The sequence below is a fragment of the Eretmochelys imbricata genome, chromosome 2 (genome assembly GCF_965152235.1).
Source record: "Eretmochelys imbricata isolate rEreImb1 chromosome 2, rEreImb1.hap1, whole genome shotgun sequence".
In the NCBI taxonomy this organism is placed as follows: Eukaryota; Metazoa; Chordata; order Testudines; family Cheloniidae; genus Eretmochelys; species Eretmochelys imbricata.
Window position 1 is genome coordinate 64,785,958 of NC_135573.1, and position 18,325 is coordinate 64,804,282.

Below are 18,325 nucleotides of genomic sequence, written 5' to 3' on the forward strand. Positions count from 1 at the left end.
CATCAGCCAAATTGCTCTTTTATAGGTCTCATGGCCTATATTCACTATTGCCAACCCCAAACATTCAAAAATCATGCGTTGGGACCCCCAAAACTCATAAGATTGGTTTAAAAATTGTGAGGGGTTTTTTTTTTTTAAGAAAAAAATAAACCCGGGGGGGTCTTTTAATTTGGTTCTTTGTTTCTGAGCCTTTACTTTACACTTCAGTCATGTTTTCAAGCTTTTTTCTACAACCACGAGGGTTAGAAACTTATTTTATTTTAGAACAAAGAAAACAGATTCTTACATATTCACATGACTCCAGGGCCTGGGACTTTATGTAATAACCAAATATCATAAGATTCATTATGAAATTGCAAGAGTTGACAACCCTGTACATTTTACAAGATAAACAATAATATTAATCTACACATTAAGCCAGAAAAACAGGCGTTGAAAATATACCTTTTCTGCAATGCCTCTGACTTAAGATTGCTGATGGAAATTTTACATTTCCTAAGTTTCTGTCATATTAACTGTTTGCCATTACCAAGACATTATTAATATAGTTTTATGAATGTAATTTCCTTGGTTTAAAAAAATTTTTAAAAAATGTTAGCTTAATTTTAGCATTTCAGCGATCCCAAATAAGCATTGAAGTTCATGCCTCTCAGAGGTGAATGAAGTTGGGGAATGATGAATTCCCACTATGAATTCCCACTAATACCCACACTGCTAATTGGACAGAGGCCACTTCCTGCAAGACTGGATTAAACATGACATCAGCACTCTGGCTTTCACTGAAATAGCTGGGCCTCTGCAACGGGGCTGGGGTGGGAGGGGGGGCCTTTAAAAACAAGAAAAACAAACAACAATTTAGGATCTGTGGAATATTGTAGATTAAAGTGAACATCGCAGACCAAACCTAAAATCGACTTACATGCATGCTACTACTAGTGTGTCCATGGGAGTTGTACCTATCTGAATGCAGAATTGATCTCATGAGGGATCCATCATTTGTAGGCACCTATGAGTTTCCTCACTGCTGATGTTAAGAGATTTTTGAGCATCCTGATCATTTTTTGAAATCTTTGTGCCTGGTGTGTAGAGCCCTGAGCAGATAGAAATTTATATCCGCAGATGCAGATATCCGCGGATATAAATCGGTATCCGTGGAACTGCAGGGCTCTCCCAGGAACCGCAGTGGCGAAAGGAGCAGATCGTGGGCTGCCGTTCCCAAGAGCCAGTGCCCCACGCTGGCAGCTCCTCGAGCACAGGAGTATGGGCCCAGCCCCGCCCACTGGCGTGGGCACCAGGCTCACCAGCAGCTGTCCCTGGTCACGCTCTTGTGTTCAAGCAGCACGCATGCCCCCAGACAGGAGACACAGACAGCTACATGGAAGGGACGGGGACGGTACAGCCATGTCAGAGGAGCTGCCAGCGCAGCACGGCAGCCCCACGATCTGCTCCTTTCACCGCTGCCCTGCAGTTCCGCAGATACCAATTTATATCCATGGATAAAAATGTATATCCGCGCAGGGCTCTATTTGTGTGCGCTTCAATGACACACAGATGATCTCCGTAGGCAAACTGTCTCCAGAACAGCCCCAGGAGCTGCCAGAACTGGATGGGAATTATGACCTTTGTAAAGCCATCAAGGAGGCTAGCCTTCAGTAGAGTTGTTAAAATCTTAGCAGATGAGACCAAGCATAGTCAGAGTCATTTTTCAGTCTCAGCTTCTTTCATTTGTGTGTCCTCTTCAAACCAAGCAAAGCACCAATCCTTAGTGAGGACTATGTCCATGGTGACTTCACCCATTTTTGCTGTAGCATTTTGATTTAAGCCCTGAAGCATGAGGATTTAAATCTCTTTCAAACAGAGTTTGGGAAGGGCTACAAAACCTCATGCTGCTGAATTTAAATCAATCTCTACTTTGGGGGATAGGAGGAAAACTGTCTGGGGGCTGATTATCCCACAGCTCCCTATTGTGGATTATTTTTTACACCTTCTTCTGAAGAAACTGGTGCTGGCCACTAGCAGAGACAGGGTATTGGACTAGATATGGGTCTGATCCAGTATGGCAATTCCTATGGTGATGTTCAAAAGAATGGAATTTTCTTTTCTTTGTTTTTTTATTTTATTTTTGTTTTCACACTATTCTCCCCTATTCATTTTTCACAGTGCTCTTTCATTCTTGCATTACTCAAATATGAGCTGTAGGGCATGTGCGTGGGCAGAGACCAAACGTAGGAAATTTCAGCCCCAAAAGTGAATGTTTCAGAAAGTTACAAACATAAAATCAGAAGACTACAATGGAAACTGTTTTACAGTCTTAACTACAATGAGCAGGACACAAGCGGTATCCTCTTGGAACAAACACAGGTGCTGGCCAACATGTCTGATTCCAGTTTCTGCCTCGCCATCTCCTTCTGTTCCTGTCACACCTTCTCTACCCACCCTCTCGAAAGCTGACAGTGGAGACAGCAGACAAAGGATGAGCAGCACGGATGTAGCCATTCGAAGCAGCATGCCACACAGTATTCTTTCACTTGCATTCCCACAGCTGCCAAACGATTCCTCTTTCAGAGGAAGGTCTTTTCCACTGTCACCCTTTTTGTTAGCCCATTTCTTTAAACGCCATCATGTTTATTGCTAACCTACTTCCACTGCTATATTCTAAAGGTCTTTGTGTGGCTTAATTTTTAAGCTGCCCTCTTAATTTTAAACCTCCCCTCTTCATTGCTGGATACACCCATGCAACACACGGCACTAATGGCAGACACACAGGGCCTGTCTTGGTGCCCCGTTGGTTTGAACAGGCATGCTGTAGAAAAGCCCTGCTGAAACACATGGCCATCAGAACAGCAGAAAAGGGGTTAAAGGGTCTAATAGCAGAGGCCACACAGCAAAGCAGAAGTTAGACACAGCTGTGCCCCTCCCCCATCCTTCCCTTTGCTGCTGCAGTCCTCCCCCTTTCCACTGAACAGCTCCAGCAGTACTGCCTTACTCAAGTGCCTCTTTCACCCACTGTGCTCCTGCCCCACTTGTGTGATGTAAAACAATCCTTTTGTTTCCTTTTTAAGACATTAGCCTCAGGGGCCATTATAGGAAAGAAAGGTAGCTGGGGCTCTTTTATCTGAAAGAATCCATTAAGAGTTTTTTCCCTGCCTGGCGATCAGCTCACCCCTACACACTATTCCATGGTTATCTACTTACCACACTTCAGAAATCTGCCAGAGCGAGTCCACTGAATGCAAATTCAGTACAGCCAGCCCAAAGTGTTCAAAAATCGTGAGTTCGGGCCCCAGAAAATCAAGTGATGAGATTTAAAAAACAAAAAAAAAATTTTGGATTCCCTTTCTTTGCCTTTGGGTTTTTAACAGTTCACATTTTCAAGCATTACTCTGCAACCAGGAGGGCTAGAAACTTACTCTTAATTTTTAATGAAATCTGAAATTCCCATGTAATCATATGACTCCCAGAGCTGAGGCTTAAAGGAAAATGCCAGATATCATGAGGCTGATGATTCAATTGTGAGATTTGGCACATTGAAACAAATTAATAGCAAAATATAAGAATGGAACAAGACAGCTAACACCGTGTGCTTTTACCATCTGCACCGGCCCTTCGCACGCTGCCACACCAGGAATCACTGAGCATCTCATAAATTACCACTCAGATTTCACAATGTGCATTCCATTGTATGAAGCTGATTTGAACTTTCGTCTGTAGGCCCTATCGTGTATTGTTGCCATGCCACAAGAAGCATATAAGAGAATCTCAAAATGATTCATTTACAAAGTCAGCCTGTGTTATTAATGAAGATATTAACCTCACCTGTTCTGTACAACACATCCAATAAAGAATCTTGGGGTCAGATCCTCAGCTGGTATAAGTTGTCAACTCCAATGAGGATTTGCTGCTAGAAGAATAGGTACTTTTAGGACCAGATTTCTCAAAGGTAAGTAGGTGTCTAAAGATGCAAATAGGTGATTTGCGGGACTTTCAGAAACTGAAATCAATGGGAGTTAGGCATCTAGGTGCTTTAAGTCCAACTAGGCACATATCTGCGTCTAAGTACCTTTGAGAACATGGTCCTTGAATACTGTGTTGATGGATGCCATCGAATACCTTTAAAAAGAGGGAGCCATTTGATTAGAGTGAATAAATGTGAACAGCTGCTGAACTTGTGTCCGAGAGCAAGAGAAAGAGAAATGATGTGATCGAAGATTTTGTAGAAGGGGAAAATTAGTGTATGTGTAGATTAAGGACAGCATGAGTAGGAATGTGTGGGCCCCTTTGTTTTTCCCTAATTGAAAACAAAAGATCTTTTAAAACTTTCTTCAGAAACAGCTTTGCATAATACATTTGAGGAGACAGTTGAAGGAAACAACTAGCAGTTTCATGTGAATCATCAGAAAGTAATCTAACACGGATTAATTATTTATATCTTCCTTAGAAGTTGTGGCCCAAAATGCACACTCTGCATGTGTGCAATGCATTACCTTGTCTCCTTGTCAAAACAATAAGGGAAAGAAATGCCAACAGGCTGAGAGCAGAGGATTGCCTACTACAGCTTTCAGTTGTGGGTCTGAAGGGAAAGGGAAGAGGGGGAGGGGAAAAACAGTTTTGAGCCATCACAGCTCACATTAGTCTCAGGAGACGCATATTGCGTGGTGTAGGATCTATGTACTAGTTTTTGATGTGGTTACTTTAAGAAATGCACCTCAAAGAAAAGGGTGCTGGGGGACGCATGCTCTTCTTTTCAAAATTCCGCTGTTGTACTCCTCAAAGTGATTAACTGTACTGCTGAAATATTAGAAGTTTGTGAAATCTGTCACAAAAATGCAAGGATAATGTCCCTTTAATGGAATATACACTGTATTGGTAACTTAATACATCTGCCCAGAATCCTCTCTGTGGTGAACTCTTTAGGATCATCTTTTGCTCTTTTACAGTGAATATAAATGTTTTCCTGATTTACCATATGTTACACATGTACTCCACTGAATCCACTGACACAATTATGTTAGGCCGCAGGCAAAGGAAAAGGAATGGCCTTCTCTAACACTGGAGTGGGGGGTGGAAGCAGTGTGTGTGTTTAAGGGACAATGTCACTTTCCTCTTAGTCAAGATTCTTTGTCAATTGCTAGGGAAATAATTGACCTCAAGCTACTTCAATCACAACCAATAGAAAAATGGAACAGTGATGAGTCCAGCTGTTCAAGAAAAGGCAGACAAGAGCAGGGGGAAACAAAGGCAGCAGGAACAGAGCTGACATGAAAAATATTTAAAGCTTCATGTTGGAATTCTTATGTGGTTTAGGAATTTTGCTCTTAAAGACATATAGCTCTCTGAAGCTCCAAATCTGCACATTTTGGCCCCCAAAATAAGTTTTTTTGAATATGCACTTTAAAAGACAAAAAATAGATGCTACATGACTTTTCATAAAGCTGCAATTGGTGGTGTGACCTTCCCACAGCATTTACTATCTCTAACTTTTAAAAAATATTGTCTCCACATTCCCAAATGAAATTTGTTGTCATACCCTGCTGCTTCACTCTCTGCCTGCTTTGGTTCTGTATTCTACTGGCTCATAAGTCATTCTAAAATCATAGATAAAAGGCCATATTCTGATCTTCATTGCCCAGTTGTAAATCTGGAGCAACTGGCAGATCGACAGAAGCTGTCCCTTAAGAAGGCCCTTAATAAGAAAAAAAATCCAAAATAATGCTGTCTCTTAGATCCCCTGGTGGGCTCACAATCAAGAGTGAAAAGAAAAGGAGTACTTGTGGCACCTTAGAGACTAACCAATTTATTTGAGCATGAGCTTTCGTGAGCTACAGCTCACTCATGAAAGCTCATGCTCAAATAAATTGGTTAGTCTCTAAGGTGCCACAAGTACTCCTTTTCTTTTTGCAAAGACAGCCTAACACGGCTGTTACTCTGAAACCAATCAAGAGTGACTTGTTAAAACATATATCATATTCCAAACCACAAGCCATCCTATGTACTAAGATGTTTCTGCTTTGGTATATTATAGTCTAATCAAGTAAAACAAAAAAAAAACAGTGAACAGGTTTCATGCCAACAGTGTGGTAACACTCAAGTACCAAATCAAACAGGAACTGAGCTGGGGCTTGAACATGCAAATCTACTGCCCTCACATTCAGAGTCTGATCCTGCATGTGGCAGAACTTCTACTCTAATCTGCACTATTTCATGCTGCCAGAGGAGCTGGTCCTCATTGTCTATGTGCTGCTCTGGAGTTTAGTGCTGTGTGTGAGAGGCAGAGAGGAGAGAAATTGCTCAGAAGGCTCCAGAGTGACATAAGTAGGAGCAATGGGATAAAATAAAGCAAAGTAACACTTAACGCTGCACATGGCAGTTCCTTCCATGATTGTGTAGGCCAGGCCTGGGTTTACAGAATCCCTGGGTATGGCCAGATGTGTATATGCACACATTTTAAACACAACTTAATTTGTCTAGTCTAGACAGAGCCTCTGTGTGGTGACATTAGGCCCCATGGGCTGTGCTAGTCAGTCTGGGAACTAGAGATCCAGGGAGAACTATAAGGTCTATATTTTTCATCTAGCAGCCCCAATAAAAATCACCTTTGCATTAGTTTCAATGGTGCCCAATCTCCTCTACTGTGAGAGCTCATGACAAACATGAGATCTGAACTGAATGTGGTGGGGAGCGGTGGAAGCGCCACAACTTGATTGACTGGGCAGAGCATTGAAAATATGATATAGGGATCTCTCCTGCACTGCCAGAAGGAGAAACTAGAGTTGGTGTCTTCTGTGACAAGAGTATTATGTATTGATGGACTGATTATGATTTACATATAAAACCCACCCGTCCCAGGCACTACAACAATAGCATACAGTCATTGGGAGTCAGACTGCTAACAAGTGCATCATTATTTGAGAACACATCCCCATGCATCCATTGAAGAAAATAATTTCATTTTTACTTCACCGCCTTTACCCACAAAGAAGTTGATCCAAATTCCACTGAGGTCATTGGGAGTCTTTCCACTGAATTCAATAGATCTTGGATCAGACCCTATGATTCTTAATACTTTTTGGCAAGGACCATCTTTTTGTGATGTAACTGCACAATGCTATCTTGATCCACGATGGGCAGCTTCTAGGCACTACCTCAGTGCAAATAATAAATAAGGATAATGATAGTAGTAATGGCATCCCTCATAACCCAGGAAGGTACATACTGTTATGGCTGTTGTCACCTGGTGATGCTGTTACACATTGTCTTCCAAGTAGTTTGTGTGCAAGACCATAAAGGTTCTGTCTGAGGAAGATATGATGTTTGTGTTGTTGGTTTTTGTTAAGCAAGATTCTGTGCAGGGGCACTGATCTTTGGAAAGGAAACTGTGCAAGCATTGGGAGAGTATGTTGTTTGCCTTGGTCTCAGATTACAGTTGATTCTTGGGGCAGAGTTGCTCTAAGAAGCAGGCATTGGTGTTGGGCTGAGATTTGTGGAAAAAGGAGTTGTCCTGCATGCTGTTTGACCACCTCTGTTCCAGGACTGTTGTACATGTGCAACTAAAATATGAGTTACACTTAGAATATACTAATGCTCGATGTCACTGATTTCTCCTTCACTGGGAAACCAACCTGCAAGCCCCCTGCTACCGATAGGCAGAAGGGCAATGCTGGTGTCAGAATGGGACACCATTGTGGGAAGAAGGGGCTACAGTATCTTTTAACTGTTAAACTTTGTTTAACTTTTGCTAAAATAAACTTTGTGCTACTTTAGGCTCAATCCTGCAGGATGGGAAGAGAGGCTGAATGGGAATTGTGGGATGGCAAGGACGAGGCAGAGATAGGTGGGTCCGATTTTCCCCTTACCTTTCAGTTGGGTAGTCACCTACACCTGTCCAAAGTAGATGTCAAAAAGCAACCAACTCAGATTAGTAGCACTTTGTACAGGTGTGAGTAACTACAGAAGCTCCAACGCAGAGGAGTATTCAGCCTGAGTTGCACTTATGGTTTAAGCACAGTCTGGTGGACACATTGCTAATGATGCACATGGAAAACATTTTCACTGTTTCCAGGTCCTCCTGCTTTACCTGAGTGTGTGGTAGAGCTGAGATGAGGAGAAAGTGGGAGCCGAGGCCAGAGACACAGATGCTTCCAGTAGCTCCGTGAAACAGTACCTCTCACAGCCAGCTGCTCAATGCCACATGATGTATGCTGGGCAGTGGACATAGTGTTCTGGCCATCCCTTCACCTTGCACCACCCACTCTCCTCGACTTACTTCACCTGAATGGATTGTGAGCCCAAAGCACCACAGTCCCACTCATGGGCATTGATGTACTGCTTGTATCTGAACAGGGAACTCCCTCAGAAACTACCGCCTGTGCCCGATCTAATGTACTGGAGTGTGTGCACTTGCAAAGAATAGGGGTGAGGGATTGTGTGGAATTGATTCATTTGTTTCCCCATGTAAACAAAAACTGCTCTCTCAATCCTAAATAGCGAGGCAATACTACTGGGCAAACAGAGATGAAGGGTGCCGGATGGAGGTGTTTATACATTGTTCCTGAAAAATATGCTAGTTGTAATTGTTGTTGAGAGCCTGCTGAAGCTAAACTATGTGTGAGAGTAAATCTGGTAGAGAGGTACAGGGATATCCTTCCCTGGGAAACATTTTTGAACATAGCTGATACCTGATCATTCCAAAAGACAAAAAAATTGCACTTCAGAGTTATTTTATGAGCACTTGGGTAAAATCCTTGCACACATGGATGATTTAACAATATCCAAAGAGGGGATGACTATAGCAGAGGTAGAAACACATCCCAACACCCCCAAATCAAGCAGTGAAATTTAAACACGGGGCATCCGCAGGTCCCCCAGGAGACCCATTTAGCACATTGCTGCCTGCAGTTGATTCAACTATTCCATCCTACAATCTTCATCCCCTCCCCTTCAGAATTGAGCCCTTAGATTATATGGGAGTTTTATCAGCCTTAACTAGATAAAATTAAGGTACATGTGAGAGGGGGCTGTGAAACCAATTTTTGCAATCAAAGTGAGTCAGTCTTCTAGAAGATAGAGGACTGAGGCTATAACAGCTCACCATACAGGTGCTGGAACAAACACACTGAAGGATTTGTCAGGTTCTCCATTAGAAAGTTTTCCCAGGATTTACAACTTGGCCATAAAACTGTGCACTGTGGTGAAACTTGGCCTAGCACAGCATGGGAGCAAAGTTGTGGCTTTATTGTTTTGAAGCAAATTTGATTTAGCCATTTCTTAACCCTCACACTGCTAAAGAAAAGTTGACTTATCCTTGGCATTATGCACTGAGGTAATTAAGTTTACCCACTGACTAGCAAAACTCCCATTGAATGCAGTGGGAACAGGAGCGGGACCTTAAATACGATTAATATTATTGTGTCTTGTACAGCCCCAAGCATATCTTCAGTGCTTAAAAAAGAAATAATAATAATGTTGTGTGCTTCCATAGTGTGTTTTATCAAAGCATCTCTACATGATTTAAAAATACTAAAGGCTAGGTTGTGTGGCATGGTTACGGTATGGGGGAGCACATTGCTGCACTACCAGGAGTAACCCAAGGAAGGAATAGTGAATCTCTGATCCCCCTTTGCTCCAGGTTGGGTAATAAGATGCCACCTGCGTAGAGAAGCAGCAAATTACTATCCCCTGCTTCTCACACGCTCACTCAGTATTGCTGGTTCTCAGACTGAGTCAGAGGGGGAAAGCCATCTCTCCACCATCCCCCACTCACCTGCTCCAGGGGGAGAGGAGGAGGTGCACAGCACCTGTTCGCCTCTGCCTGCCTTGTTCAGATTTGGGAAGTCCACACAGGGATGTAACGGGGGGCTTACTCCCATCCACTTGTGCCCCTGCACATGCATGTGGGCAGAGATCACAGTCTTGCCATAATTCATTAAAGAAACACAGTCAATTAAAAAACACAAAATCCCACTCTGCCTGAAAATATTCCAGTGACAGCCCCCAAGGGTACTCAAACTGAAAGAGATCAGAGAAAAAGGATCTTCTCTCTCGCCCCTCCCCCCCAGGTTATTTCCTTGGTGCATTTGGCACCACTCATTGTTTCTCGTCTATAATGAATTAGTCACTGTGTTTCCCCATCATGGTTGTAGGGATCTTTCATTAAAAATTTTTAAATAGGAAAATGTGTTTATGAAGGCACAATAATTGGAAAGGGGCCTCAAGTGCAGTCTCTGAAATTATTTTTAACTCCTCTTTTTAAACGGGACTATACTTTACGTTGAGGGAATTCCTTTAGGCAATCAAATTGCATACTACCCTTTGGTGAGTAGTATTATACCAATTCTAAGGGTGGGTAAACTGAGGCACAAAGATTAGCTTGTCAAGGCCACACAATAGAGCTATGCCAGTTTGCACTAGCTAGGCTCTAGCCCATTAGGAGACGCAGGTGCTCAGCACCTCTGAAAATCAGACCATTTATTTAGATTCCACAGTTTAGTTACTCAGCCTGATAACATCATATCTTCCCTTGCATCATCCTCCATCTTGACAAGAGTTTTGTGTTACAATCTGCTGTAAACACAGACACAAAGCTAATGATTCCAAGAGCAATTCCAGTTCCTCCAGAACTTGTACCACTTTCGCCCTGTCCATGCACTTTGTTAGCAAAGGAATCACACAGTGCACTGTGTCAGACTTGTTCTCAGCTTCTTTTTATGCTCAGCACCTGAGCTTCAAACGCTCCCCATTTCGATGACGCTAAAACTGTGTAACACCTGCCCTCAGCAATATACTCCATTTCCAAAAGCAGAAACTATAACATTACACTGATGCAGCTTTGGAAAATGAAACCTTGTGAAAATATCTCTTTTTTCCCTGCAAACTTCAGGCATGGCTGTCTTTACCACACAAAATCTTCCTGAAATCAAGTTAATGGAAGCCTGGGCTTCCCTTTTAAACAGATGAAATGGGGTAGGGGGTTGCCATAATTGGATCACTTACTGTGTGACTAATCACAGTCGTCTGTAACCACAGTGACTGTGGTTTTAACCTTACTTGGTCATTTGTAAACCACATTGATAACCCAGCCATCTGCATGAGGCAGTGTCTGTCTGTGAGCTCACGCCCCATCCCCTGAGTCTCTGAGGGAAGCTTGGCCTGTCTCGTCATTACCTACCCACTGGAACTGAAACCAGCTCACTCACAGTGCCCCCTCCAGCAAGGGCCAGTGATGTGATTGGAACTGATTGGAATTTTACAAACCCATTCCAGGCAGGTCTTTCCTCCACTGCCTTCCAGGCACTTTTGTGACAGTGACTTCTGTGCACTACAATAGGTAACAGAGTTTAGCACAGCAATACCTGAAACAGGCAGCATGTGATCTTCACTATATATATATATTAAAAAAAAGTAAGAAGCAGAACCACTGGGTTTTATCTTAGCAACAGGCCTAAGCTGTGAAATTCTGATGTGGATCTGAACTTCCCCAAAGTCTAGGGTTCTTTGGATTCATTGCAGAAATAGACCAAGCTGTGAAGTTTGGATCTGGATCTAACTAATGTAACCCACACGTATCACAGCAGCGGTACCTGATCACCTCTGGTTGGCTGGGGTATATCTATATCTGCCAGGCGTGTCAGATTGCTTGATTACAAATGATGGAGAAGATTAAGTTTTGATTTTTTTTTTTTATTTGAGCAAGGACAACCCTTAAAAGCTATTATTAACCTCTTTACCTTTAATCAGACAATTGCTGACATCCTAGTAGCCCTGCTTTTCCCAGATGACCTGATGAACCTGAATGCAGTTCAGGGCAGTGGCAGGAGGCTGCTGCTGCTGCTGCGGAAGCTCACTCACTAAAGAGTGGCAAATCATTTGTGTTTCTTTGCAATAAACAAACAGACTTATGGTTAGGTTTGGGAATCCCCCTCTGGCCCTATACAAATATAGTGCATGGTGATTTTGACAGTTGTTTCTGCTGTTGCTCATTTTGGGTTTGGAGTTTACTTTCTTGAAATAGGGGCGGAAGGAAGCAACAAATAGGAAGGAAACCAGCCTGCTTGTGAAATCCAAAACCAGATTGGTAAGAAAAACATCATAAATTATGGATCCCCTGGAGCCGCCAGCAGCCTGTCATTGTGCATGATCTGTCTCCATTGTACTTTTCTGTGTGGGTGAAACTGTTGTAAACTAACACAGGGCATGCTTTTTCTGCCTAGGATCACTGCCTGCTGCTCAAATAGACCTGTGCCTTCCAGCACAAACACGCCATTGGAAACCAAATGTTTCATGTAACTGATAGTGGCCCCAGTGGATAGGCAAGCCCTTGACAGGGGATGAAGGAGAATGAGGGTTTCAGCTGATCTTGTTCACTGGAGCTTAGTACTGGTAGAAGCGCCAGCTGCAAGGACAGGGATGCACAGTCTCGAAGAGCACAAGGCTGGCTATTGTTCCATAATACACTGGTTTAAAAGACAAACGGATTAGGGTTGTTTAGTTTAGTAGCAGCAGCATTGTGCAACCATAGCATAGGAGACCCAGGTTCAGGAGCAGCCATGACTGTCTCTTGCTCTGGGCTGGTGGAGCTCAGGCACTTTGAAGATGAAGTGCTTCCTGGGGAAGGGGGAGGATAACGACCTCTCAGGATGAGGGGCTGGGGGAGGGGAGAAGATTCCCTGCCAGCTAATCCATGGAATGGCATTCACAGTGCACTCAGGGGAGGCCACCTGTCTGCCCTCCTCGCCAGAGAATGCACGGCCACTGCCTTCTGGAATGACGAGGGTTAAAGGGATCAAGGTGGGAAGCTGTGGTCCACAGAATGGAGAATGTGTGTAGAGAGGGGATTTTTAGGACCCCTGGCTACCTTAGTCTTCATTTGTTGCCAGATGCAGAAAGGGTGGGGAGGGAGGAGAGAATGAACTCAAGGTCAAATGCTGAGGGGAGGAGGTGGAAGAGGAGATGGTGCTCGGAGGAGGAAGGGCATCCCCCACACAGAGAGAGACCCGCTCTCTCTTTATTCACCACACACACAGAGTCTCTCATGAGGACATTTATGAATGCACTCAAATGGGATGCAAAAGAAAAACCTACTTTGCTCATTCTCTTTCTTCAAAGAGCAGATGTGCTACAGCCCAGGCAAATCTAGACTGACACTCCCTCACTGTTAGCTAACGGAGGCTCACAAGCTGGGTTTTGTGTTTAGAAAAAAAATTAATAGTAAACCCCGCTAAAATTAATAAACATTTTTGTGCTTTTTTGAAGTTTCACAGATTTTTTTTTTAAATTTAAACACTCTTTCTGCTGTAGCATTTGTTACCCAAATGTTGCAGCATCCGGCTAGTGCATGAGAGCCAGATAAGCGAATGTGACTGGAAACAAAATCAAAGCTGACTAATGAGCTATTTCCATGACAGAGACAAAAGTAAACAAACTGCAAAAATAATTAACAGGACATGTGCTAAGGTTTGTTAATAACCCAAGTAAAAGAATATGAGAGAGTGTAGAGAGAAAAATAGATATTATCAAGATCATATTTTAAGAGGTTGCCAATTTTTTAAAACCATGTTCCTCCTTATTTCCAGGGTTTTTGGCAACATTTCAGCTGGTCATCAGAAGGAGGGCAAGTCCCTCATTTCAGATTCAAAAGCAACTCTGTGCCAAATTGACCTGCTGTTATTCCCCCTTTCAGCTACTGTAACCAATACCACACAAACAATGAATTATGAGATTAGAGGTCCTGAAAAATGGACTCATTCTGCAGATGTTGTGTCTGGAACAAGCTGCTCTGTCTAATGTTTGTTGTGTCATCTCCCCCCTCCCTACCAAAGCCCCACATTTGCTGGGTGGTAATTTGTGCCATAAGCCTTGTTTTGTGAAGGGTTAATTATCAGCTTCAACAAAAAAGGGGGGGGGGGGAGAAAGAATGAAAGGGAGGGGGAGAAACCTTATTTGATAAGAGAATAGCTATTGTAGCGTATGGAAGAAAGTGAATTTTGACCTGAGAGAAAAACAAAACACAGACCAGGGTTATTTTAAAGCAGAAAATAGAGTTGCATAAGCAAACTATGAGGGGTGAAAAGTAGGAGACAGCATGTTTTTCAGACCCAGGAAGCCAGCAGTGAAATCCCATTTGCAGGGATGGGAGGAGAGGACGCCCTCAAAGAGGGCTGTGAGATTTCTTTGTTTTGTTTGTGCTCTCAGGAAGAGGTGGGGGATGTGAGGGCTGGAGGGAGGAGGGGGGAGTGTGTGAGAGTGTTTGAATCAGTATACTGCTGTCAGCTGTTCAGCACTGTAACAGCTGGTACCTGTAGACTATGATACAGTGCACATTAGCAGCATCATGATTTAGCATCACAGCATTAAAAATTTAATTGCTTATTAGGATGATTGGGGTATTTTATCATAATGGAACCAACACGTCATCCTTTAATAGTGTAGTGATTTGGGGATAGGCAGAGATATGGGGTGAAATCTTGGAGCCATTGATGTCAATGGGAGTTTTGCCATTGCTTTCAATGGGCCCAGGATTTTGCCTATGAAGTTTGCTAGTGATGCTGAGCGAGCTGCCTGGGCACATTCTCTTTCACCTTGTATTACATTTGTACCCAAGATTCATGAAAAAAAAAAAATCAATAATTCGGTCCCAGTTATAAAAGCAGAGAAGGATGGAAATAAAGGCCTCCTCCATGCTGAGAGGCAGATTGTGCTCTTGAAATCCACATACAGATTGTCCCCTTTGCATGGGGCTCTCCCTCTGCAAGCAGAAAGAAAAGCTGAGAGAGAAAACCGACTGCCTGCAGGGCAATGTCCCCTATTTTCCCCAGACCCTGTAAGGGTTCTCTGCAGAGTTATAAGAAGGGAGTGATGGGGTCTGGATGCGTTTGGTTTCATGAGCTGGGGAGTACACCCCTATTCCCCTTGCACCCAGTAGAAATGTCACAGGAAAGTTATATCCAGTGTTGTTCTAGCCATATCAGTCCCAGGATATTAGAGAGACAAGGAGGGTGAGGTGATATCTTTTACTGGACCAACTTCTGTTGGCAAGAGAGGCAAGCTTTCAAGCTACACTGCGCTCTTCTTCAGATGTGGGAAAGGTACTCAGTATCACAGCTATAAATACAAGGTGCAACAGACTAGAAAGTTAGTCGAGCCAGAGGTTGTATCAGCTTCCCTGTAGAGCCCCACTCCTGTGGCTCACTAATCAAACATAGCCCTTCCTCACTTTCCTCCACCTCCTCTGCTGAGTGTCGCTGAGCAGGGATCTCCACTTCCTGCCAGGCCTACTGCCACTATTCCCATTGCACAGCTTCCCTCAGCCACCACAGTGCTGCCTGTTACCAGAGCAACAGCAAACATTGTGTCGTCCCAACCTGGGAGCTAGACTGACAGGACACACAGCGGGAGAGGGAACCCCCATAGCCTACAGTGACAGCACAGAGCTCTTCTTCCCATGGGAAACTGGGGATTTCAGATTTAAAGGAACAGCACCGTACCCCAAAATGAGGCACTCTGACTTCCTCCAGGGAACACATGAGAACCCCTGAGTGGCAGTTTGTTCCATGTGCTGCTCTCAGTCTCCCCTCCTCCAGGGGCACTACGTAGTTGCCTCTATGGTAACAGGGAGCATGGTGTAACTCTGCAGGATCAGGACACCGGGGGCACAATCTTCAGCAGTTGAGTCAGGTGCCTTGGGACCACTGAGGAGTACCCCCAGGGAGATACCATATCTGCTTTTTTTTTTTTTTTAAATCATCTCCCAGACAAAACTTCCCTGGAAAACACACTCTGTCTGGGGATGTTGCAACCTTGTTGGACAACAGGTTCAGGTTCATTCTCTTTCTCTGTATCACTGTTCTATCTACCGGTCCGCTTGGGCTCTGCAATGCCTGTGTTTTCCTCTATGTCTCTATTCTTCCTTCTCTTAGGCAATCTCACACTGGAGTTCAACTCTCTGGAAAAAAATCAAGCCATACATCTGCTTGAGAGACCTACATTTTAATCCTGGTCCCAACAATGGCTATGTCCAGTCACCAAGTATCAGTTACCCTTCCTGAAAATTAGACTAATGATATTTACCTCTGTCATATGAACATTAGGAAGTAGAACTAAATGATACCTGCTAAGACCAGTATGTAGCAGAAATGGGAACAGAACTCTGGCAGCCTGTACCCTCAGTCTTATTCCCCAATCTTGGAAGCCACATTCTCAGATGGTGCTACCTCCTTCTCCTTGGATTGTACAAAGTTCTGCATTTCCAGAGTTGTGTATACATATAGCCCTATGCTAGCTGATAAAAACCAGACTAAGATAAAAATCCTACTGTACATGCATAAAAAGAAACTTCCATTACACACGACTGTTCCAATTTTTAAGAAAATTGGATTGTTCTTCAGATAGCAATGAGATCTACAAAACATGCCAAGTTTGAACAAAATCTAATTTAGCCATTGTTGAATTATCCGTGCACAAAATGTGTGATTGGAACAGATGGTCCAAAGTATTTGTTTTATAATGTACCTGCAAAATTCAAAAATAAACAGATTCTGAAACTTTATCTCAGCTACAAAAAAAAAAAAAAATCACTTATGAGCAATGTTCCCTCTAATTTTTGACAGGCCATGTGCGCAAAAAAATTCTTCTGTGCAAATTGTTGTGTGTGTGTTGTTTTGCCGGGTGCGCGGAGTTTAGGATCTGTGTGTGCATGCGCACGAGCACAGCTTAGAGGGAACCGTGCTTATGAGTAGAGACCAAGCAAGGAAAATTTACGCACACACATTTGAATTTGAGAGAGTAGGTTGAAAAAAGGACTTACAATGGAAGTGGCATTCCAAGCTTAATTCTAGTGGTCACTACCAATCCAGTTACAATGCATATGCTAGGAGGCAACAGTATTGCTTAAACCTTGCTCCCAAGTCTATCACTACTGGAACTGAAAACATAGGGTAGATGTGTTGCTGAGTATTTTCTTTGGATATCCATTTGCTTTACCTTGCTGTAGCCCCATAACCAAGTAATCTTTTTACACAGAAGCTTTCTCAAAAGGTTCAATGGTTATCAGCCTCTACTGGAATATATCAGTGTATGTCTAACCATATCCATTACTTTGTGTAAACTTTTTTTTAATCTACAGGCGCTGGCATTTGAGTTATGACTCTAACCTTTGCTTCATTAGTTTTAACTCTTTACGGAATCACTTCCTGACCCACATATATCATCTCAGCAACTTCGTACTCTGTTTTATCTTTGCTAAATGTAATGTTTTAATCTCTTGCTAGTGCATTATCTTTATATGGATGGTATCATACTCATCCCCATCAGCTGCAGCTGTATACACTTGCTCACCCAACTTTAACTTTATGCACCTAAATGCTCTAGGAATAATCACTTCTAGAATATTTAATCCTAAAAGATAATCAGCAAAATTTGTAATGTACCTGTACAGCATTGAGTGGATAGAACAGGGAATTTCTCGTCCAGTTTCACTTCCAATTCCCCTCTTTCTTGTCTAGTTCTGTAGAAATCTGATCATCTGTTTTGTTCAGTAGACTTCTGGAGTTCATATAGGATAGTGTGGCCTGTGAAGGCATTTATTAATAATCTGAGGAATTAAAAAAAACACCACACATTATGTCCCAGGCTCTTTTTATAGGTATAACCAAACTGGTGGCAAAACAATTGTCTTAATAAGTGCTATATTTTCTAAACGAACAATAGTTACTGTAAGGTATCTTTCTACAACTCTGTACGACTGGAATGTTGTCATCAACACAAATATTCTGTTCAATTTGGAATTATCTAATTTCATCACATAAAATAATTTGCACGGATATCCTCTTTGGGAAATTTGTGGTCTAACATTTACTCTGTGTTCGATGTCCAGTACAACATATCCCTGTTTATCAGTGACAATACTATATCAGCTCTGAAGAGTGAAACAGATGAAGCTTTTGCATCCTATGCTGTCATATTCAACATTGTGCCACCCCTGTTTTGGTCTTGATGTGCTTTCTCCAAAAGCAACTAGAGTCACATTGGGGCTCACAGAGTTGTAAGAAACCAAAATGTATCGAACAGATTTGATGGATTACTCCTACTTGTACACCAGTGTCCAGTATGAATGGGAGTGGGACTCGGGACCATTCCTGCTCCATCTAATGCTTCAGTCCTGTTGATTTTCACTTTTCTCACAACACTAAAAAATACTCCCTCACACTCACCCTCGGTTGGGACACCTAGTCTCACCTTGATATAGCTGATCTCATATCATCAGCTGTCACAATTTTTGGCAAAACCTTCATTTTGGTTATATTAGAATACATTATTTCTTCTGGGAATATCT